Genomic DNA, 23,632 nt, shown 5'->3' with positions numbered 1-23,632 from the left:
GCAAAGATCAGTAAATATAAAAGCTGGTTCTTTTTTTTTTTTTTTCATTTATTTTTATTAGTTGGAGGCTAATCACTTTACAATACCACAGTGGGTCTTGTCATACATTGACATGAATCAGCCATGGATTTACATGTATTCCCCATCCCGATCCCCTCTCCCACCTCCCTCTTTACCCAATCCCTCTGGGTCTTCCCAGTGCACCAGGCCCGAGCACTTGTCTCATGCATCCAACCTGGGCTGGTGATCTGTTTCACTATAGATAATATACATGTTTAAGAATGAAACTAGAACACTTTCTAACACCATACACAAAAATAAACTCAAAATAGATTAAAGATCTAAATGTAAGACCAGAAACTATAAAACTCCTAGAGGAGAACATAGGCAAAACACTCTCCGACATAAAAGCTGGTTCTTTGAGAAGATAAACAAACTTGAGAAACTGTTAACCAGACTCAAGAAAAAAAAGGAGAAGACTCAAATCAATAAAATTATAAATGAAAAAGGAGAAGTTACAATAGACAACACAGAAATGCAAAGGATCATAAGAGACTACTATGAGAAACTATATGCCAATAAAATGGACAACTTGGAAGAAATGGACAAATTCTTAGAAAAGTATAACTTTCCAAAACTGAACCAGGAAGAAGTAGAAAATGTGAACAGACCAATCACAAGCACGGAAATTAAAACTATAACTAAAAATCTTCCAATAAACAAAATTCCAGGGCCAGATGACTTCACAGGCAAATTCCTCGAAAAGTTTAGAGAAGCGCTAACATCTATCCTGCTCAAATTCCTCCAGAAAACTGCAGAGGAAGGAAAACTCACACTCATTCTATGAGGGCTGATACCAAAACCAGGCAAATATGCTACCACAAAAAGAAAATTACAGGCCAATATCACTGTTGACAAGAGATACAAAAATCCTCAACAAAACTCCAGCAAATGGAATCCAACAGCACACTTAAAAGTTCATACATCATGATCAAGTGGGCTTTATCCCAGGGATGCAAAGATTCTTCAGTATAGACAAATCAATCAATGTGATATACCATATTAACAAACTGAAAGATAAAAATCATATGATCATCTCAATAGATGCAGAGAAAGCTTTTGACAAAATTCAGGACTCAATTTTGATTAAATGTCTCCAGAAAGTGGGCTTCCCTTGAGGCTCAGCTGGTAAAGAATCCACCTGCAATGCGGGAGACCTGGGTTCGATCCCTGGGTTGGGAAGATCCCCTGGAGAAGGGAAAGGGTATCCACTCCAGCATGCTGGCCTGTAGAACTCCATGAACTACAGTCCAAGGGACTGCACAGAGTCGGACACAACTGAGCAATTTTCACTTCACTTCACTCCAGAAAGTAAGCATAGAATGAACATTCTTCAACATAATAAAGTCCATATATGACAAAAACACAGCAAACAATGGTGAAAACCTGCAAGCATTTTCTCTGTAATCAGGAAAAAGACAAGAATGCCCATTCTCACCACTATTATATATCAACATAGTTTTGGAGTCCTAGACACAGCAATCAGAGAAGATAAAGAAATAAAAGGAATCCAGATTGGAAAAGAAGAAGTTAACTCTCAGTGTTTGCAGAGGACATGATACTATACATAGAAAACCCTAAGGATGCCACCAGAAAATTACTAGAGCTTGTCAATGAATATAGTAATGTCACAGGATACAAAATTAACGCCCAGAAATCCCTAACATTTCTATGCACTAACAATGAAAAATCAGAAAGAAAAATTAAGGAAACAATTCCATTCACCATGACAACCAAAGGAATAAAATATTGTGGAATAAATTGACCTAAAAAGAAAAAAGATCTGTATGCAGAAGACTATAAAGAACTAATGAGAGTAATCAAAGATGACACAAACAGATGGAAAGATATACCATGTTCTTGTAATGAAATAATCAATATTGCAAAAAGAACTATACTATCCAAGTTCAGTTGTTCAGCCATGTCTGACTGTTTGGGACCCCATGGACTGCAGCACGCCAGGCTTCCCTATCCATTACCAACTCATGGAGCTTGCTCAAACTCATGTCCTTTGAGTCGATGATACCATCCAGCCACCTCATCTTCTGTCATCCCCTTCTCCTCCTGCCTTCAATCTTTCCCAGTATCAGGGTCTTTTTCCATGAGTCAGTTTTTCACATCAGGTGGCCAAAGTATTACAGCTTCAGCTTCAGTTCTTCCAATGAATATTCAGGACTGATTTACTTTAGGGTTGACTGGTTTAATCTCCTTGCTGTCCAAGGGACTCTCAAGAGTCTTCTCCAACACCACAGTTCAAAAGAATCAATTCTTTGGGCTCAGCTTTCTTTATGTGTCAACTCTCACACCCATACATGGTTACTGGAAAAAACATAGCTTTGACTAGACGGACCTTTATTGGCAAACAAATGTCTCTGCTTCTTAATATGTTGCCTAGGTTTAACATACTCACCAGAGCAATCTATAAATTCAGTGCAATCCCTAGCAAACTACCAATGGCATTTTTCACAGAACTAGAACAAACAATTTCAAAGTTTGCACGGAAACACAAAAGACCACTAATATCCAAAGCAATCTTGAGAAAGAATGGAACTCGAGGAAGCAATCTTCCTGACTTCAGACTGTACTACAAAGTGACAGTCATCAAGACAGTATGGTACTGGCACAAAAACAGAAATATAGGCCAATGGAACAAGATAGGAAGCCTGTGGATAAACCCACGCGTCTATGGGCAACTTATCTTTGACAAAGAAGGCAAGAATATGCAGTGGAGAAATGACAGTCTCTTCAATTCCCAGTGTTGCTGGAAATACTGAATAACTACATGGAAAAGGCTGAAGTTAGAACACTTCCTCACACCATACACAAAAACAAACTAAAAATGGATTAAAGAATTTAATGTAGGACCAAAAACTATAAAACTCTAAGAAGAAAACATATTGAGAACAATCTTTGACATAAATCATAGCAAGATCCTCTTTGATTCACCTCCTAGAGTAATGGACTAAAAACAAAAATAAACAAATAGACTTAATTAAACTGAAAAGCTTTTGCACAGTGAAGGAAACTATGAGCAAGGTGAAAAGACAACCCTCAGAATGAGAGAAAATGATAGCAAATAAATGAACTGACAAAGATTAATCTCCAAAATATACAGTCGGCTCATGCAGCTTAATACCAGAAAAACAAACAATCCAATCAAAAAGTGGGCTGAAGACCTAAACAGACATTTCTCTAAAGAAGACATACAGATGGTTTATAAATACATGAAAAAATGCTCAGCATGGCTCATTATTAGAGAAATGAAAATCAGATCTACAATGAGATGTCACTTCATGCCAGTCAGAATGGCCAGTATCAACAAATCTACAAACAATAAATGCTGAAGAAGGTGTGGAGAAACGGGAACCCTCTTGCACTGTTGGTGTGACTATAAATTGGTACAGTCACTATGGAGAGCAGTATGCAGGTTCCTTAAAAAAACTGAAAACAGAGCTACCATATGATCCAACAATCCCACTACTGAGCATATATCCTGAGGAAATCAGAGCTGAAAAAGACATGTACCCCAAAGTTCTTCTTGACACTCTTTACAATAGCTAGGACATGAAGGCAATCTAGAGCTTCATCAATAGATGAATGGATAAAAAAGATGTGATATGTATATACAATGGAATATTACTCAGCTATAAAAAGGAACGCACTTCAGTCCATTTTAATGAGGAATAAATCTAGAGCCTATCACACAGAGTGAAGTAAGTCAGAAAGAGAAAAACAAATATCATATATTAACACATATATATGGAAGCTAGAATTATGGTATTGATGAACCTATTTGCAGGACAATAAAGGAGAAGCAAACATAAGGAACAGACTTCTAGATACAGTGGGGAAAGGAGTGGGTGGGATGAATTGAGAGAGTAGCATTGCAACATGCACATACATTACCATATGTAAAATAGCTAGCCAGTGGGAATTTGCTGTATGGTGCAGGGAGCTCAAATCTGGTGCTCTGCGACAACCCAGAGGGGTTGAATGTAGTGGGAGTTAGGAGGGTGGTTCAAGGGGTAGAGGACATATGTTTGATTCATGATGATGTATGGCAGAAACCAACACAATATTGCTGTTATCCTCCAATTAAAAATAAATTAAAATTTTAAAGCAGCAAGAGAAAAGCAACTTTACATACTAAGGAATTCTCATAACACCATCAGCTGATGTTTCAGCAGAAAGTTTTCTGGCCAGAAGAAAGTGGTATAATACATTCAAAATACTGAAAGGAAAAAAAAAAAAAAAACACACAATCAAGGGTATTCTTCCTGGTAAAGTTATCATTTAGGACTGAAGAATAGATAAAGAGTTTACCAACCAGCAAAAGCTGAATAGTTCACCACCACTAAAATGTTAGTCTCTCAGTTGTGCCCGACTCTTCGCAAACCCAAGGTCTGAAGCCCACCATGCTCCTCGGTTCATGGGATTTTCTAGGAAAGAATACTGAAGTGCTTTGTTTGTCATCTGCTTCTCCAGGGGATGTTCCCAATCTGGGGTCTTGAACCGGGACCAAACGAGGGATTGAACTGGGGTCTCCTGCACTGCAGGCAGATTCTGACCACCACTAAACCAGCTTTAAAAGAAATGTTTTAGACACTCTCATAAGCAGAAAAGAAAAAGCCACAATTAGAAATTTGGAAAATTTGGCAAATGTAAAGGGAAAAATAACACTGGTAAGGGTAAACATCCAGTAAAGATAGTAATTCAATCTGTTATAAAGCATTTAAGAAAGGTAAAAGATAAAAGTAAAATCCTCTGTATCCAAAATAAGTGGTTAAGGGATATAAAAAAACAAAAATACTTCAAACTTGTAATCAAAAACATTCAAAGTCAGTAGGGGGAGTTTAAATGTATGGTGGTTAGACTTTGTTGGAACTTAACAGTTCATCAAGCTAAAACTATATATATCATCATGGTAAACCATAAAGCAAAAACCTATTATAGATCCACACAAAAAAAGAAAAAGGAATCTAAACATAGAACTAAAATAGAGCAAAGGAGAAGAAAGGAACAAAAAAGAACTACAAAGAAAAAATAAGGAACAAAATATAAGTAAGTACATACCTATCACTAATGTTAATGGACACCACCCTTATGACAGAAAATGAAGAGGAACTAAAAAGCCTCTTGATGAAAGTGAAAGAGGAGAGTGAAAAAGTTGGCTTAAAACTCAACATTCAAAAAAAAAAAAAAAAAAAACTCAACATTCAGAAAACTAAGATCATGGCATCTGGTCCCATCACCTCATGGGAAATAGATGGGGAGACAGTAGAAACAGTGTCAGACTTTATTCTTTTGGGCTCCAAAATCACTGCAGATGGTGATTGCAGCCATGAAATTATAAGACGCTTACTCCTTGGAAGGAAAGTTATGACCAACCTAGGCAACATATTAAAAAGCAGAGACATTACTTTGCCAGCAAAGGTCTGTCTCGTCAAGGCTATGGTTTTTCCAGTGGTCATGTATGGATGTGAGAGTTGGACTGTGAGGAAAGCTGAGCACTGAAAATTGATGCTTTTGAACTGTGGTGTGGAGAAGACTCTTGAGAGTCCCTTGGACTGCAAGGAGATCCAACCAGTCCATCCTAAAGGAGATCAGTCCTGGGTGTTCATTGCAAGGACTGATGCTGAAGCTGAACCTCCAATACTTTGGCCACCTCATGCGAAGCGTTGATTCATTGGAAAAGACCCTGATGCTGGGAGGGATTGGGGGCAGGAGAAGGGGATGACAGAGGATGAGATGGCTGGATGGCATCACCGACTTGATAGGCATGAGTTTGAGTAAACTCAGGGAGTTTGTGATGGATGGGAGGCCTGGTGTGCTGCGATTCATGGGGCCGCAAAGAGTCGGACACGACTGGGTGACTGAACTGAACTGAACTAACGGACAAATGCTCCAATTGAGACACATAGAGTAGCTGAACAGATTATTTTTTAAAAGACATACATATGCATCCTATAAAAGACTCATTTCACATTTAAGGAAACAGTTTCAAAGTGTGGAGCTGATACAAAGAGATCCCATGCAAATAGAAACAAAAAGAAGGCTGAGGTAGCAATACTTAACAAACTTTAAAGCAGAAACTGCAGCAAGAGACAAAGATCATTCCACAGTGATAAACAGATTTTTTAACAAGATGTAACAAATTTAACTATAATGCAACCAATGTAGGAGCACCTAAATTCAAAAAGCAAATGCTAAGAAAAAAAAAATGTTGATAGGGAGATGTTGACAGTAACCGAATAGCAGAGGGGACTACTTCAATAGACATATCATCCACACAGGAAATCAATAAGGAAACAGTGGTCTTAACTGATGTATTATCATAGACAAATTAATACATATGTATAGAATATTCAATCTAACAGCAGCAAAGAACACATTCTATTCAAGAGACCATGGAACATTCCCAGAATAGATCATGAACATGGCTGTTCAGAAAACTAGTCTCAATAAGTTTAAGATTGAAATAATATCAAATGTCTTTTCTGACCACAATAGTATGAGACTAGCAATCAACTAAAAGAAAAAAAATGTGAAAAACACAAGCATACAGAGTCTAAAGAACATGTTAATAATGGATCACATAAAAAATCAAAGAGATGATCAAAAACTGCCTGGAGAAAGTTGAAAACAGAAAGAAAACAATCAAAAAGCTAAAGAAATAGGAAAAAAATAAGAGAGAGAGAAAGAGACAGAGATAGCCCAAATAAAGTTAGTAATGAAATAGGAGAATCTACAATTAGTACTACAGTAACACAGAAGGTCAAAAGAAGCTTTTATGAGCAATTTTATGCCATTAAGTTCTTCCCAGGTAGTGCTAATGTTAAAAACCCACCTGTCAATACAGGAGACACAAGAGACACAGGTTTAATTCCTGAGTAAGGAAGATATCCTGAAGGAGGGATGGAAGCCTACTCCAGCATTCTTGCCTGGAGAATCCCCATGGACAGAGAAACCTGGCAAGCTACAATCCATAGCATCACAAAGAGTCAACATAAAGTCAGAGAAGTTTTCATTGAGGTCTCAATAAAAACTAGATCCAATGTCTATATGGTAGACATATCACAGTTGTAGTTTCATTTTGACATTACAGATATTGATGAGCCCCCTAGGATCAGGATCTCGGTCTTGGAAAAATTTCTTATTCAAATGATCTGAAATTCTGAGGCTGCTGGATGAGACACAAATCAACCTCTGTGAATATTTCTTGGGTTTGGCTGTTCTCAGATGGAAAAGGTGGTAGGAATGCTCAGCTTGCAGTAGCCTACATCCCCTTTAGATCCATTCCCAGATGGAAACAGGACTAAATTATATTGAATGGTCTAAACAGACTCTAAATGTACAAGTTTGTGATTTAATTTAGAAGACTCTAGACATCCTATGTTAGTATCTGAGAGGGGCCATAGTAAAAGAAACCATAAAATACAGGATACGAGTAAGTGTGTTGATGTTGAGCCAAGAAAAATAAAACATAATAAAGATATGGTAAGGATATTGTCTATGAATTTTAGAAGTTTTTATCTGAAATATGAAAAGGAAAAAATATAGGCAAAGGAGATAAGACAGATAGGGAGACTGGTTACAGTACTGATGGTCCCAGGTGATTCTCATGTATGGGTATGTGTGCGTGTGCGTATGTGTGTGTAAGTCGCTCGGTGGTGTCTGACTCTCTGTGATCCTATACACTGTAAATAACCAGGCTCCTCTGTCCATGGGATTTTCCAGGCCATAATACTGGAGTGGCCTTCTCCAGGGGGTCTTCCTGACCCAGGGATTGAACCCAGATCTCCCACATGGCAGGCAGATTCTTTACCATCTGAGCTACCAGGAAAGCCCCATTCACGTGTAGAGGCCCACATAAAAGCATAAACCAAAGCAGGGCAAATGGCCCTAGTTATGTGCCATCTATTCCTGATCTTGATTTTAAGCACACATGCTCTATGAGAAAAATGGAAGGGTAACTAACAGCTGTGAAATTTCTCCAGTGGCAGCTAGTATCTGACAGGCCTGATGATTGTGGTATAGCAGAAGGCAGACTCAAATCTTGAGCTAAAACCTTCATTTCTTCCAATTAATAAGCATCTAAGATTTTTCATGATTTTCTCATAAAGGCTGGCACAGTATGTATTTATCACACTATTTTATAGAGGAGGAAAGCAGGTTTCAGAATAACTTGCTCAATAACTGAGAAAGACGAAGTTCCAAATATGAGCTGTCAGCTGGCAAAATCTACACATTTTCCAGCTATGCCAAGCTGACTCTAAGTCATTAAGAATCTTATCTAAGTGATTAGAGGTGATTTTCTGAAGTTGATGAGAACTGGGGGTAATGGAATGAAAAACTTTTATAACAGGAAAGATGCTTGTATGTAATAATGGTGTCACCAATACAGCAAGATTACCCGCTCAAAGATAATAACAACAGAGAACAAAAGTTTTGGAAAGCTATAATTCTGATGGTGAAATGTGACAGCATTAATAATATGAAATTTTTGCTTTAAAATACCTAGAAACAGCATCTTTTCAATAAATATAACCAGATATATGTTCGCAGACACTTCAAAAAATGCAACGTGAATTTCTTCCCCCACAGTAATTAAATGATAGCTAATTCATTTTTTTTCAAAGTTCTTTAGTATTCTTAGAGTATTATGCATATTTTTAATTTTATGGAATAAATTTCAATAAATATGCATAATTTGAATAGCATGCCATCTGATCTGAAAATAAAAATAAAACTACCTGACGTCTGTTGCCAGTTGTACTTTCAACTCATTATTCCCAGGTTTTCTTTTCAGTGTTATCTTGCACTTTTCAGTTGTCCTAAATTCATGCCTTTTTTAAATTAGAATTTCTCTCCCCATTCTCTCTTGTCTCATCTTACATTATATCAGTTTTATAACATGCAACTCATTCTACCCTGCATCTTAAGTCTTTTATGCATGACTTTTTTCCTGTTTGGGGGGGGAGGCCAGAAACATATTTTATCTCTATCTTATCAGTTAAATTTTATAATATTTTTCTGCTTAATAATTTGTTTTATTTGAAATAAATTTTCATTTCTTTTTCAGCATACCACTTGCCTCCAAAGCATTTTATCAGTACACAAGTTATATTTGCTACTCTTGAAACATCCTGGCTCTCTTTATGACCACATTATTTTTATTTATATATCTGAGCAATTTCAAAATCACAGAGCACTACTTTAGTTTCTCAGAAATAGGCATTTTGATGACTCATGATGTCACCATGCTAGTTATGGCAAATATTTAATTTGTGGCCAGTGCTTTAATGATGGGAGAACCATGGAGGTCATTTGACCCACTCTCCCAGTGTTACAGCCAACAGGAAACTACCTAGCACAAAGCTGGGGCTATTTACCCTGGGATTTAGGGATGCATGGATTCAGATAGGTGTCTTACAAGGGTCCTGCTAGTGTTCTTTCTACATGATACCATAGAATCATACAGGAGACCATTCACCCTAAGAGAGATAAATCTATCATATTAAGTTAATCCAAGAGTAATGTGTCAGGTATATGGAAGATTGTTAGTACTACAGAGTAGAATTTATTCAATTTACTTTCCATGGCAGTAGCTTTGAGCTTATCCCTGAATTATGTCACATGTAATCCATTGCCAAAGCCAAATAGCCCAGTGAAAAGTGGAAGGATTCTGAAAATAATTGTCTCTATTTGGCAGCATGAGAGGGAAAATCTCTAGGACTCAAATAATTTGATGAAAATTTAATTGATAAGGAAATCTCCCAAATTCTGTGAAAGAGGGTTTTCAGGATGACCTCCAGGGTCTGGAAAATAGCACAATGCTCAAAGTGGAAATGCTAGTGGCCTGGACCAGTGTAACAGCTTCAGACAGAAAGAAAAGTTATTGGTTGCAATGTAAGTACTGCCTGCAGTGTTAGGGAAGTTGCAGCAGGAAGTTCATTGTAACTTTACTGAAGCATTACTGGAGTCCGTCATCACAAGAAGCAAAGTTGTCTATTGAGTAGGAGAAATTGCCAGTGTTGAAAACAGTGCACTCGTGTGCATATGAGTAATGTTCTTTGGGACCTCTTGGTTGGAAATAGAGATATGGGAGAACTGAAAATACTGGAACCAGAAGCACTTGAGGGCAATGACTACCAATTATGACCTAGAGGAATATCAGTTGTCATCCTTAAAATGAGTAGCCAGAAAAATAATAGCTCATTAGAGATGAGGTGAAGCAAAATGAGCTTTTACAAAACTAGCCAATGAAACATGATACTTTCTTTCTTAGTTTTTCTGCATTATTTTCTAGAGTTCTTCAATCCTCACTTCCACAAAGTGTCAAAAATTCTCATCTGATCTTCAACTGGCCAGGAAATCTGAATTCAGATTCTTAAAAATGAATCCTTTTCTAAACCTCTGACTCTACCTTAAACTAAACTATCCACAAGGCCAAGTTCTTTCTTTGTGATAGTTTTTTCTTGTGAAATGCATATGGCAATATATAAGGTTTTGTTTTTTTTTTCAGACAGTCTGAACATGGAGTACTAGAAAACTACTTGTGCATTGCCTGTGTGCTAAAACTATCTCTGTGAAGTGGTATATAATGTTCTGATTTTTCTGTAGGTTGCACTGCTGACAGTTATTTGCCAGACACCTCATCAGTTCTATTATCTCTTAAGTGAGGATGTTACGTTAACTAGATTTATATGATAGCTGCAAAGTCTTAAAGTTTTATCACTCATATGTTGTTTAAAGCACGAGATTATGTTAAATAACCTTGCAGGTTTCTGCTACTCTTGGGACTTTCAGGACTGCAAGATACCACAGTAGGAAGTGGCCATTCTTCACAGTAGAGGGCCACTCTCTGCATTTAGCCACTATTAAGCTCACAGGCCTAAACTTTTTTGTTGATCTGTAAATCTATAAGGAATGTACCATGCTCTTGATAACATTCTTATTTCTTCAAAATTGTTTCAAATCACACAACAAAGAAAGGAATATTCTTCTGTTTCCTGCATAGCATTTCATTGTTATCCCACTTTGCTTCTAGTGTACCCAGGACAGAGTTCACCTTTTCACTTTCATTGCAAAGGGGAAATTGTCAGTTTAGAGTAGACGGCAGTCGTGTTCCAAAGATCAGGCACAATTTCTGAGATTATGTTATGCTTAAGATTCAGGAACGAAGGTTCTGCATACAGTTTTTTATTTGTTTGTTTCTTTCTTTCTTTTCCTCTTTTCCCTAGCTGGTGCTTTTTTTTCCCTTTTCAGTTGAGGATTCCTGGATTTTGAAAAAATAGATAAAAGTGAAAATCAGTCCAAAAATGTTCGGCTACTTTTACACATCCCTTTACCAATCAATCTTCCTGATGGTGTTAAGGACTTAGGCTCTGTAAATGCCCAACTATTACATTGTTAAATATGTTACAAAAGACATTCCATAAGGAGGTTGGTAACAAGGTAGCCTATTGAGGAAACAATGAGATGACTGGCTTCTGTCATCTACTATGGGAGAACATATATACAAATATATATATATATAGATGATACAATAAAATCCTACACTCTAGGTCTATTTTCCTTCACTCCATAGAACCCAGAACTTCCATACAAATTAAGGAATTTTGATTAAAAGAGGCAGAACTAATAAATATTAAGCACAATTTCAGAAAGTTTGCTTTTAACATTAGAGGACCTGATTTCTGCTATTTAACAGATGTTGATTAAATACTCAGAATGTGTGACATTGTGCAAGGACCTGGGAATGGACATTTGTGTGTGAGAGATGGAAAGACATTTAAATGACTACAAGATTTTGGGAGTAAATAACTAGATGAGTGGAGTGTACTTTTAGTAGGAGGTGGAAGACTTTGGTAGGAGGTTTTCAGCTGACAAGGAGCTGATTCATTGTGACTACTGTTTTGAGTGTGCTAAATTAAACATACAAGATGTTAAACATACAAGTGGAATTTCTTTACAACACATTCAGAAAGAAATGCCAAGTGAAAAAGACCTTCATTCTTTAGAAAATGAGGTTATTCTTCACATCTCAAAAGAATATACCTTAAAATATATTTTCTATAGCATGCTACTGAGGAATGAATATGATATTTTAAAATAAAAGATTTAGGCTCCACTCTTTGGACAAGTTATGTAATGTTTCAGTGTCCTCATCCATAAAATGGACTCAAAGATCTTAAATAATTCACTTGGGCTTTTTGAAGATTTGATGAGTTTAAAGTATATCAAACTACTTTATTAACTCTAAATCAGTGCTGCTAAAAAAGATGCTGATAGTAAGAACTCCCTGCTGAAGTTTCATTTTGGTTTTGGTTTGTTGTTGTTTGTTCTTAAAACATAGTATGGTCCTATCAGAAGTCTACTGAGACAGAAATTTCAAGAGTAGGGCTTGTTAATCTATCTTTCTAAAAACCCAAGTTCCCCAGCTTTCTACTTTGAGATGTTCTATCTTAAGATTCTTTGCTCCAACTCTATCAAATAAGTATTGTATATTTTAAAAATTATATTCCCTTATATAAACAGCTCCATGGATTCAAGACAGTATCAAATAGAATTTGACACACAAAACTATTTAGTTTAAAAGTTTCCAATTGGTAGTTCTATTGGTGTAGCATAAGCCTTGATAAAGAGTTAGGCTGCCCACAACTACACCCTCCATTTGTTTTAGAGATCTTGGTTGATTTTGATAACTAACCATTTGGACCACTTTTTTTTTTCTCTTCCTGAACTTTAAATATCCACTCTTTTGTTGTTTGAATATTTATTAATTGAACATGGTTGGTTTATAGTACAACATTAGTTTCAGATGTACAAAATGGCAATTCTGTATTTTTACAGACTGTGTTCCATTACAAGTTATTACATGATATAGGCTATAATTCTCTGGGCTATATAACATATTCTCATTGCTTATCTATTTTATACATAGTAGACTATCTCCATTCATACCCCCAGAACTAGTCCAACCACATTTGTTATGCATAGGCTAAGACTTGTGCAAAACAGTGAAGTAACACAACTCTATAAAAATTCTGCTTATTTAACTTTTATGCACAGCATGTCATGTGAAATGCTGGTCTGGAGGGATCACAAGCTGGAATCAAGCTTGACAGGAGAAATATGCACAAATTCAAATATGCAGATAATACCACTCTGATGGCAGAAAATTAAGAGAAACTAAAGAACTCCTTGATGAGGGTGAAAGAGGAGAGTGAAAAAGATAGCTTGAAACTCAACATTAAAAAAAAAAAAAACAAGATCATGGCATCTGGTCCCATCAACTCAAGGCAAATAGAAGAGAAAAGGTGGAAGCAGTGACATATTTGGCTTTCTTAGGCTCAAAAACACTGAGGACAGTGACTGTAGCCATAAAAGTAAAAGCGCTTTTGAGAGAGTCATTTCCTTGGAAGGTTGATAGGAAGTCTAGGGGTCCCCATGGAAAGAGGGGTCTGGAATTCTCAAGGAGGAAGAAAGGACAAACTTTTTTTTTTTCCCTTCTACATTCCTCAGGATTATATAACAATAATGTATCCTGCTTGAGGACGGTCTCTGGAAAAAACCTTCTAGCTAATTCTGTTATCTCAAAATGTAAATTATGGGAGTAGGTCTGGTGAGGTCTTTACAACCTCCAGACATTCTTTTGATTCACTGTAATAAATAATTTGAGAGTATATAATTACATTTCTAAGACTAGCAAGGGGGTACTCTTTCTGCCCCCTTCTGATATATATGTCAGAAGCTTCCTCTCTCCCTTTTATACTTTAATAAACTCTATTGCATAAAAGCTCTGAGTGATCAAGCCTCCTCTCTGGCCCTGGATTGAATTCTTCTCTTCTGGAGGCCAAGAATCCCAGCGTCTTTTCGTGGGTTCAGCAACAACCTTTCACTTTCTCCTTGAAAGGAGAACTATGACAACCTAGACAGCATATTAAAAAGTAGAGATATCACTTGGCTGACAATGATGGGTATAGTCAAAGCTGTGGTTTTTCCAGTAGTCATGCACACATATAAGAGTTGGACTATAAAGAAGGCTGAGTGCCAAAGAATTTATGCTTTTAAATTGTGCTGGAAAGCATTCTTGAGAGTCCCTTGGACAACAAGGAGATCAAACCAGTCACTTCTAAAGGAAATCAACCCTGAATATACATTGGAAGGACTTTTGCTGAAGATGAAGCTCCAATACTTTGGCCACCTGATGCAAAGAACTGACTCATTGGAAAAGACCTTGAGGCTGGGAAAGACTGAAGGCAAATGGAGAAAGGGGCAACAGAGGGCAAGATGGCTAGAGAGCATCACTGAGTCAGTGGACATTAATCTGAGCAAACTTTGGGAGATAATGGAGGACAGAGGAGCCTGACAGGCTACAGGCAATGGGGTCACAAAGAGTCAGATACAACTTAACAACTGAACAACAACAATAGAAACTCTAACACCAAACCTACAGGATAATTTTAGAAAAATATTAAGCTTATCTTTAGAATTTACTATCCTCTTGAGCATCCTTCCTTTTTAACTACATTTACACTCACATAGGAACCAGAATTGTGCAAGTTTCAAGGTTGGATTTACACTCATTCACCTCAGTTTGTAGTATGTTAATATAGTATGCCTCTTAAATACCTTAAATAATGTTAAGTAATATGTCAGCATATTCCAAAATGGACATTTCAAAGAGGTAATATTGAAGCTTAAAGAATGAATAGTACAAGCATAAACATTTATAGCTGAATGTCTATTTAAGGAAAGGCACTATTTCTCTGGAACTTGTTATGCCAATGTGTTTAGAAAATCTCTTTTCTACCTGTTGGGAAAATAGATCTCAACCAGTCTACAAGAAACTACTGAGGGAACATAATAGTAGCAGAGGTCCCAAGTTAGTCTCTCAGTAAGTCAACTGATTTTTCTACTTCTCATCTGTTATGCATGAGGGTGATGAATTAAGCACCTGGAAAAAAGTACTGGGGAAAAAAAAAGATCCATATTGACCAAATTATGTCTGATTTTAACATTGGTGTTTGAAATTTCTCTCTCTTTATTTTTTTTTAACTGCCTTTTCTGAGATATGTGGATAAATGAAAATGACCAGAGTTGTTAAATGACTGAATGATATCACAATACAAGTAAGATATCTTGGGTTGTACAAAATTATATAATCTTAAAAATATTAGAAAAAATTAATTACGCATGATAAGAGTTATGATAAGAGTTAAGTTAGGTTGGAACCTTGATCTGCTGCCAGTCCTACCTCATGCAGCACGGTTTGCACACTGCCCGTCTATAATTTTTTCAGTACACATATTTCTATGATAATTAATGTGATAAAATTATTAACATGTTTTTTTTCCATATTTTATAGCAAATCCACTATCACTTTCAAGCAAAAATCTGGTCCACAGTTCTTGGAATGACTAGTTTTTCTTATTTCAGTAATGAAAAGGCCAACTAACATGATGTTTGAATTTTCTTTTTTGTGTCACTAAAAGTTTTATTATTTATACTAATAATAGTGAAATGCTTTTTACTATTTTTTTCCCCACAAAATATATCTTCAGAAAGAATTATAATGTTTACAACTCTCTGTCTCTAAACAAACATGACTGTCCCTATGGCTGGCTATTGGGAGTAATTAAACAAATTGTGTTGTCCACATAGTTCAAAAGGCGGAATGCATAGAATGAGTAATTCCCTTTGATACGAATGTGGCATCTGAATTCAGAGTCCCAAAGAATAGCAAGGAGAGATAGGAAAGGCTTCTTATGTGAACAGTGATGGGAAAAATAAAAAATAAAAAAAAAGGAAAACAATAGAATGGGGAAGACTAAGGATCTCTTGAAGAAAATTAGAACTACCAAGGGAGCACTTCATTCAAAGATGGCTGCAATAAAGGGCAGAAGTGGTAAGGAACTAACAGTAGCAGAAGAGATTAAGAAAAGGTGGAAAGAAAACACAGAAGAACTGTACCAAAAAAAAAAGTCTTAATGACCTGGATAACCACAGTGGTGTAATCACTCACCTAGAGCCAGACATCCTGGAAAGCAAAGTCAAGTGGGCCCTAGGAAGCATCACTATGGACAAAGGTAGTGGAGGTGATGGAATTCCAGGTGAACTGTTTCAAATCCTAAAAGATGATGCTGTGAGCGTGCTGCACTCACTATCCTCATGTGGCTTGTACAACTGGCTCTCACTGGGGCAAGCCCAAGTCCTCCAGGGCAGTCTCAGGGCAAACCCCTGGGGGATGGCTCACAGGCAGAGGTAAATTGTGGAGATAAAGGCACAGTTGAAACCCAGGGGCAGGGTGGCTAATGAGCAGGACCTAAAACCTTCCCACTGGCTGTACAAGCTGCACAGTAAATCCACATGATCTACTTGCAGACTCTGTGTCTATAGAATATATGAAAGGATACTGAAAGCTCCCACAACAGAAAGTGCACCAGTTCTGACAGCTATGGACACTGGAAACAAGAACACACAGGAGCAGGACCAGGTTAGAGCCTGAGCTGCCCCTACAGCAGGTCCAGAGACCAGCACAATATTGGAGGACAACCTCGGGAGGCAAGGTGGACTGTGACTCCCAGCAAGGGAAAGTATGCTGATAGCAGAGACTCAAGAAAAATATTTCTTATTCTTATATTATGACTTGTTCTATAGATGCTTCTGGATTTTTTTTCTTTATTTTCCTCCCTTTTCTCTCCCCCTTTTTTCTTCTTCTGTTGTTGTAGGTGTCAGTTTTATTAGTAGTATTAAATTTATTTGAACTTTAAAAAATTTGTTTTTAATCATACTCTTTATTTGCTATTTGCTTCTGCATGTAAGCTGGTCTTTTGTGGTCTGTGGGGTTTTCTTGCTTTTTTCTTTTCTTTTTTCAATTTTAATTAAAAAATATTTCAAATTTATTATAATTTTTTCTACATTTACTCTTTTGTTTGCTTTTCCTACTGTTTTATTCCTGTTGCAATTAGTCTTTAATATTTATAAATCTTCTTTATCCACCTCTATTTACTATGCATTTCTATTCTTTCTTTTTCTAATAATATTTGTTAGTTTCTTTGTTTTTGTTGCTTTATTCCCCAGTTGGCACCTTGCTTTAGTTTTGATTTCCAGTTTGTGCTTTAGTTAGTTTTGTCTTAACTGGTAGATATCATTTTTTGTTTCCTTTGTTCCTCAGTTCAATCTATTGTACTTTTCTTTGGGGGGGGGAGGCTGTTTTGGTTTTGTTTATGGATATATATATATATATATTTGTGTATATTCCATTATTTTGTTTATTAATTGCCTGATTTTGTAATTGCAATTTGTCTGGGATGCATCTTTTCTCATTTTTCTATATTTGTTTTAATCCCATTTAATGCCATAACAAACCACTGGTGGAATCTCCATTCCCCAGCCGGAGATCAAAAGCCTAGACTACCGCAGAAATCCTAATCCTAGAGACTACCAAATAGTGGGAACTCCCACAGAGGCAATCACTGTATACAAGATCCAGCATGACCAAACTGCCAGTAGCATCCTGTGCAGGATTTCTAACCCAAATAACAAACCAAAATACAAACCCAGTTATCAGCAGACAAGATTACCACCTACCACCACACTAAGCCCTGCCTATCTGCAGAAAAAATAAAATAAAATAAAACAACTCATCTCCCACCAGGACACAAACACAAGCCACACCCTATATGAAGCTTACACAAACCACTGGACACACCAAAAGGAAGAAAGAATTCAACCTTGAAGCCTGGGAAAAGGAGACCTCAAACACAGTAAGTTTAAAAATATATATAATGAAAAGGCAGAGAAATACTGTGCAAATGAAGGAACACACAAGTCCAAATAAATGAAGAGGGAATATGCAAACTATCTGAAAAAGAATTCAGAAAAATGATAGTAAAAATGATCAAAAACCTCCAAAATAGAGTGGAGAAAATGCAGGATTCAACTAATAAAGACCTAGAAGAAATAAAGAATAAACATACAGAGACAAATAACACAATTGCTGAAATTTAAAGTATTCCAGAAGGAATCAATAGAAGAATATCTGAAAGAGAAGAATGGATAAGTAAGCTGAAAGATAGAATAGTATAAATAACTGCTGAAGAGCAGAATAAAGTAAAAAGAATGAAAATAACTGAGGACAGTCTCAGAGACCTCTGGGACAATATCAAATGCACCAACATTTGAATATAGAGGTCCAAGAAGAAGAAGAGAAAAAGAAAATGAATGAGAAAAAATTTGGAAGAGAGATAATAGTTGAAATTTTCCCCAACAAGGGAAAGGAAATAGTCAATCAAGCCCAAGAAGCAGAGTCCCATATAGGATAAACCCAAGGAAAAACATGCCAAGACATATACTAATCAAATAAAAAAGATTAAAAACACAAAGAAAGAATACTAAAAACAATAAGGGAAAAGCAACAGTAACATACAAGGGAAACCCTATACATTTAACAGCTGATCTTTCAGCAGAAATTCTGCAGGCCCAAAGGGAATGACAGGATATATTTAAAGTACTGAAAGGGAAAAATCTACAAGCAAGATTACTCCACCCAGTAAGGATGTCATTCAAAATTGATGGACAAATAAAAAAATTTACAGACAAGCAAAAGTTATGAGAATTCAGTACCACCAAACCAACTTTACAACAAATGTTAAAGGGACTTATGTAGTCAGGAAATACAAGAGAAGATAAAGATCTACAGAAACAAACTCCAAACATTTAAGAAAATGGCAATAGGAACATATATATCAATAATTAGTTCCTGTAAATGGATTAAATACTCCAAACAAAAGATACAGACTGACTGAATGGATACAAAAACAAAACACGTATGCATGCTGTCTACAAGAAACCCACTTCAGAATTAAAGACACATATAGACAGAAAGTGAGAGGATGAAAAAATGCATTTCTGTGCAAATGGAAATCAAAAGAAAGCTGGGGTATCAATCCTCATATCAGACAAAATAGATCTTAAAAAATATTACAAGAGATAAGAAAGGACACTGCATAATGATAAAGGGATCAATCCAAGAGGAAGATATAACAACTGTAGGTATCTATGCATCCAACATAGAAGCACCTCAATACATAAGACAAACACTAGCAGACATAAAAGGAGAAACTGGCAGTAACACAGTAATAGTAGACCTTAACACCCCACTTACACCAATGGACAGATAATAAAAATAGAAAATTAATAAGTAAACACAAGACTTAAATGACATATTAGAGCAGATGGATCTCATTGATATATATATAGGACTTTCTATCCAAAAGCAGAATACACTTTCTTCTCAAGTGCACATGGAACCTTCTTTTGAATAGACCACACTTTGGGTCACAAATCAAATCTTGGTAAATTGCGGAAAATTGAAATCATATAAGCATCTTTTCTAACTACAATGCTATGAGACTAAATATCAACTACAAGAAAAAAATAAAACTGTAAAACAAACACACATGTGGAGATTAAACAATATGTTTCTAAATAAAGGACAGGTGACTGAAGACATCAAAAATGAAATAAAAAGATTACCAGAAAGAGATGACAATGAAAACAAAACAACTCAAAACCAATGTGATGTAACAAAATCAGTTCCAAGAGGAAAGTTTATAGCAATCCAATCCTACCTCAAGATACAAGTTCAGTTCAACTCAGTCATGCACAACACTTTGTGACCCCATGAACTTCAGCACATCAGGCTTTCCTGTCCATCACCAACTCCTGGAGATTGCTCAAACACATGTCCATTGAATCAGTGATGCCATCCAACCATCTTATCCTCTGTCGCACACTTATCTTCCTGCCTTCAATCTTTCCCAGCATCAGGGTTTTTCCAAATGAGTCAGTTCTTCACAAAAGGTGGTCAAAGTATTGGAGTTTCAGCTTCAGCATTAGTCCTTTCAGTGAATATTCAGGACTGATTTCCTTTAGGATTGACTGTATCTCCTTGTAGTCCAAGGGACTCTCAAGAGTCTTCTCCAAAACTACAGTTCAAAAGCATCAATTCTTTGGCTCTCAGGTTTCATTATAGTCCAAATCTCACATCCATACATGACTACTGGAAAAACCACAGCTTTGACTAGATGGACATTTGTTGGCAAAGTAATGTTTTTGCTTTTTTTTTTTTTCAGGCTCGTGCTGATTGGTCCATTTTTTTTTTTTTTTTTCCAGTGGGTTTTATCATACATTGATATGAATCAGCCATGGATTTACATGTATTCCCAATCCCGATCCCCCCTCCCACCTCCCTCAACACCCGATTCCTCTGGGTCTTCCCAGTGCACCAGGCCCGAGCACTTGTCTCATGCATCCCACCTGGGCTGGTGATCTGTTTCACCATAGATAGTATACATGCTGTTCTTTTGAAATATCCCACCCTCACATTCTCCCACAAAGTTCAAAAGTCTGTTCTGTATTTCTGTGTCTCTTTTTCTGTTTTGCATATAGGGTTATCGTTATCACCTTTCTAAATTCCATATATATGTGTTAGTATGCTGTAATGTTCTTTATCTTTCTGGCTTACTTCACTCTGTATAATGGGCTCCAGCTTCATCCATCTCATTAGGACTGATTCAAATGAATTCTTTTTAATGGCTGAGTAATATTCCATGGTGTATATGTACCACAGCTTCCTTATCCATTCATCTGCTGATGGGCATCTAGGTTGCTTCCATGTCCTGGCTATTATAAACAGTGCTGCGATGAACATTGGGGTGCACGTGTCTCTTTCAGATCTGGTTTCCTCAGTGTGTATGCCCAGAAGTGGGATTGCTGGGTCATATGGCAGTTCTATTTCCAGTTTTTTAAGAAATCTCCACACTGTTTTCCATAGCGGCTGTACTAGTTTGCATTCCCACCAACAGTGTAAGAGGGTTCCCTTTTCTCCACACCCTCTCCAGCATTTATTGCTTGTAGACTTTTGGATAGCAGCCATCCTGACTGGCGTGTAATGGTACCTCATTGTGGTTTTGATTTGCATTTCTCTGATAATGAGTGATGTTGAGCATCTTTTCATGTGTTTGTTAGCCATCTGTATGTCTTCTTTGGAGAAATGTCTGTTTAGTTCTTTGGCCCATTTTTTGATTGGGTCATTTATTTTTCTGGAATTGAGCTGCAGGAGTTGCTTGTATATTTTTGAGATTAATCCTTTGTCTGTTTCTTCATTTGCTATTATTTTCTCCCAATCTGAGGGCTGTCTTTTCACCTTACTTATAGTTTCCTTTGTAGTGCAAAAGCTTTTAAGTTTCATTAGGTCCCATTTGTTTAGTTTTGCTTTTATTTCCAATATTCTGGGAGGTGGGTCATAGAGGATCTTGCTGTGATTTATGTCGGAGAGTGTTTTGCCTATGTTCTCCTCTAGGAGTTTTATAGTTTCTGGTCTTACATTTAGATCTTTAATCCATTTTGAGTTTATTTTTGTGTATGGTGTTAGAAAGTGTTCTAGTTTCATTCTTTTACAAGTGGTTGACCAGTTTTCCCAGCACCACTTGTTAAAGAGGTTGTCTTTTTTCCATTGTATATCCTTGCCTCCTTTGTCAAAGATAAGGTGTCCATAGGTTCGTGGATTTATCTCTGGGCTTTCTATTCTGTTCCATTGATCTATATTTCTGTCTTTGTGCCAGTACCATACTGTCTTGATGACTGTGGCTTTGTAGTAGAGTCTGAAGTCAGGCAGGTTGATTCCTCCAGTTCCATTCTTCTTTCTCAAGATTACTTTGGCTATTCGAGGTTTTTTGTATTTCCATACAAATTGTGAAATTCTTTGGTCTAGTTCTGTGAAAAATACCGTTGGTAGCTTGATAGGGATTGCATTGAATCTATAGATTGCTTTGGGTAGAATAGCCATTTTGACAATATTGATTCTTCCAATCCATGAACACGGTATGTTTCTCCATCTGTTTGTGTCCTCTTTGATTTCTTTCATCAGTGTTTTATAGTTTTCTATGTATAGGTCCTTTGTTTCTTTAGGTAGATATACTCCTAAGTATTTTATTCTTTTTGTTGCAATGGTGAATGGTATTGTTTCCTTAATTTCTCTTTCTGTTTTTTCATTGTTAGTATATAGGAATGCAAGGGATTCCTGTGTGTTAATTTTATATCCTGCAACTTTACTATATTCATTGATTAGCTCTAGTAATTTTCTGGTAGAGTCTTTAGGGTTTTCTATATAGAGGATCATGTCATCTGCAAACAGTGAGAGTTTTACTTCTTCTTTTCCTATCTGGATTCCTTTTACTTCTTTTTCTGCTCTGATTGCTGTAGCCAGAACTTCCAACACTATGTTGAATAGTAGTGGTGAGAGTGGGCACCCTTGTCTTGTTCCTGATTTCAGGGGAAATGCCTTCAATTTTTAAAAATATGGAACACTTCACGAATTTGCGTGTCATCCTTGCGCAGGGGCCATGCTAATCTTCTCTGTATCGTTCCAATTTTAGTATATGTGCTGCTGAAGCGAGCACTGTTTTTGCTTTTTAATATGCTGTCTGGGTTGGCCATAGCTTTTCTTCCAAGGAGCAAGCATCTTTTAATTTCATGGCTGCAGTCACCATCTGCAGTAATTTTGGAGTCCAAAAAAATAAAGTCTCTCACTGTTTCCATCGTTTCCCTATCTATTTGCCATGAAGTGGCAGGACCAGATTCCACAATCTTAGTTTTCTGAATGTTGAGTTTTAAGCCAACTTTTTCACTCTCCTCTTTCACTTTCATCTCTTTAGTTCTTCTTTGCTTTCTGCCATAAGGGTGGTGTCATCTGCATATTAAGGTTATTGTTATTTCTCCTGGCAATCTTGATTCCTGTTTGTACTTCACCCAGTCTGGCATTTGGCATGATCCATTCTGCATATAAGTTAAATAAGCAGGGTGACAATATACAGCCTTGACGGACTCCTTTCCCATTTTGGAACCAGTCTGTTGTTCCAAGAAGCAAGACCAACATCGAACAGACAAACTAGCTTTAAACCTAAAACAGCTGGAAAAAGGACTACAAAACTCTCTCAAAGTTAGAAGAAAGAAAGAAATCATGAAGACCAGAGCAGAAAAAAAAATGAAAAAGAATCAAAGAAGCAATAGTAAAGATTAATAAAACTAAAAGCTGGTTCTTAGAAAAGATAAACAAAATTAACAAACCTTTAGCCAGACTCATCAAGAAAAAAAGAGAGAAGAATCAAATTAAGAAAACTAGAAATGAAAAAGGAGAGGTTACAACAGACAACGCAGATATACAAAGGATTATAAAAGGCTGTTATGAGCAACTATATAGCAATAAAATAGGCAACCTGGAAGAAATGGTCAGATTCTTAGAAAAGTTCAACCTTCTAAGACTGAATTAGAAAGAAATAGAAATTATTAACCACCCTATTACAAGCACTGAAATAGAAACTGTGATCAAAAATCTCCCAGAAAGCAAAAGCTCAGGGCCAGTTGGCTTCACAGGGGAATTCTGTCAAACATTTAGAGAAGAGCTAATGCGTCTCTGTCTAAAACACTTTCAAAAAATTTCAGAGCAAGGAACATTTCCAAACTCATTCTATGAGATCACCATCACCCTGATGCCAAAACC

General features: G+C 36.6%; 1 long non-coding RNA gene and 1 other non-coding gene across 2 annotated transcripts; both read right to left on the bottom strand.

Annotated features, from left to right (window-relative positions):
- Positions 1-584: 584 nt before the first annotated feature.
- LOC122425764 lies at positions 585-23,632 on the bottom strand. The gene is made up of 3 exons (XR_006264992.1): positions 23,595-23,632; positions 17,802-17,809; positions 585-829 (listed from the first exon to the last, which is right to left on the bottom strand). It is a non-coding gene; the product is annotated as an uncharacterized LOC122425764 (long non-coding RNA).
- Positions 22,426-22,532, bottom strand: LOC122425941. Its single transcript, XR_006265083.1, has one exon. It is a non-coding gene; the product is annotated as a U6 spliceosomal RNA (small nuclear RNA).

The sequence above is a fragment of the Cervus canadensis genome, chromosome 23 (assembly GCF_019320065.1).
Source record: "Cervus canadensis isolate Bull #8, Minnesota chromosome 23, ASM1932006v1, whole genome shotgun sequence".
Taxonomy (NCBI): Eukaryota; Metazoa; Chordata; class Mammalia; order Artiodactyla; family Cervidae; genus Cervus; species Cervus canadensis.
The sequence above is the reverse complement of the archived record's forward strand: the minus strand, read 5'-3'. Positions and strand labels throughout refer to the sequence as shown.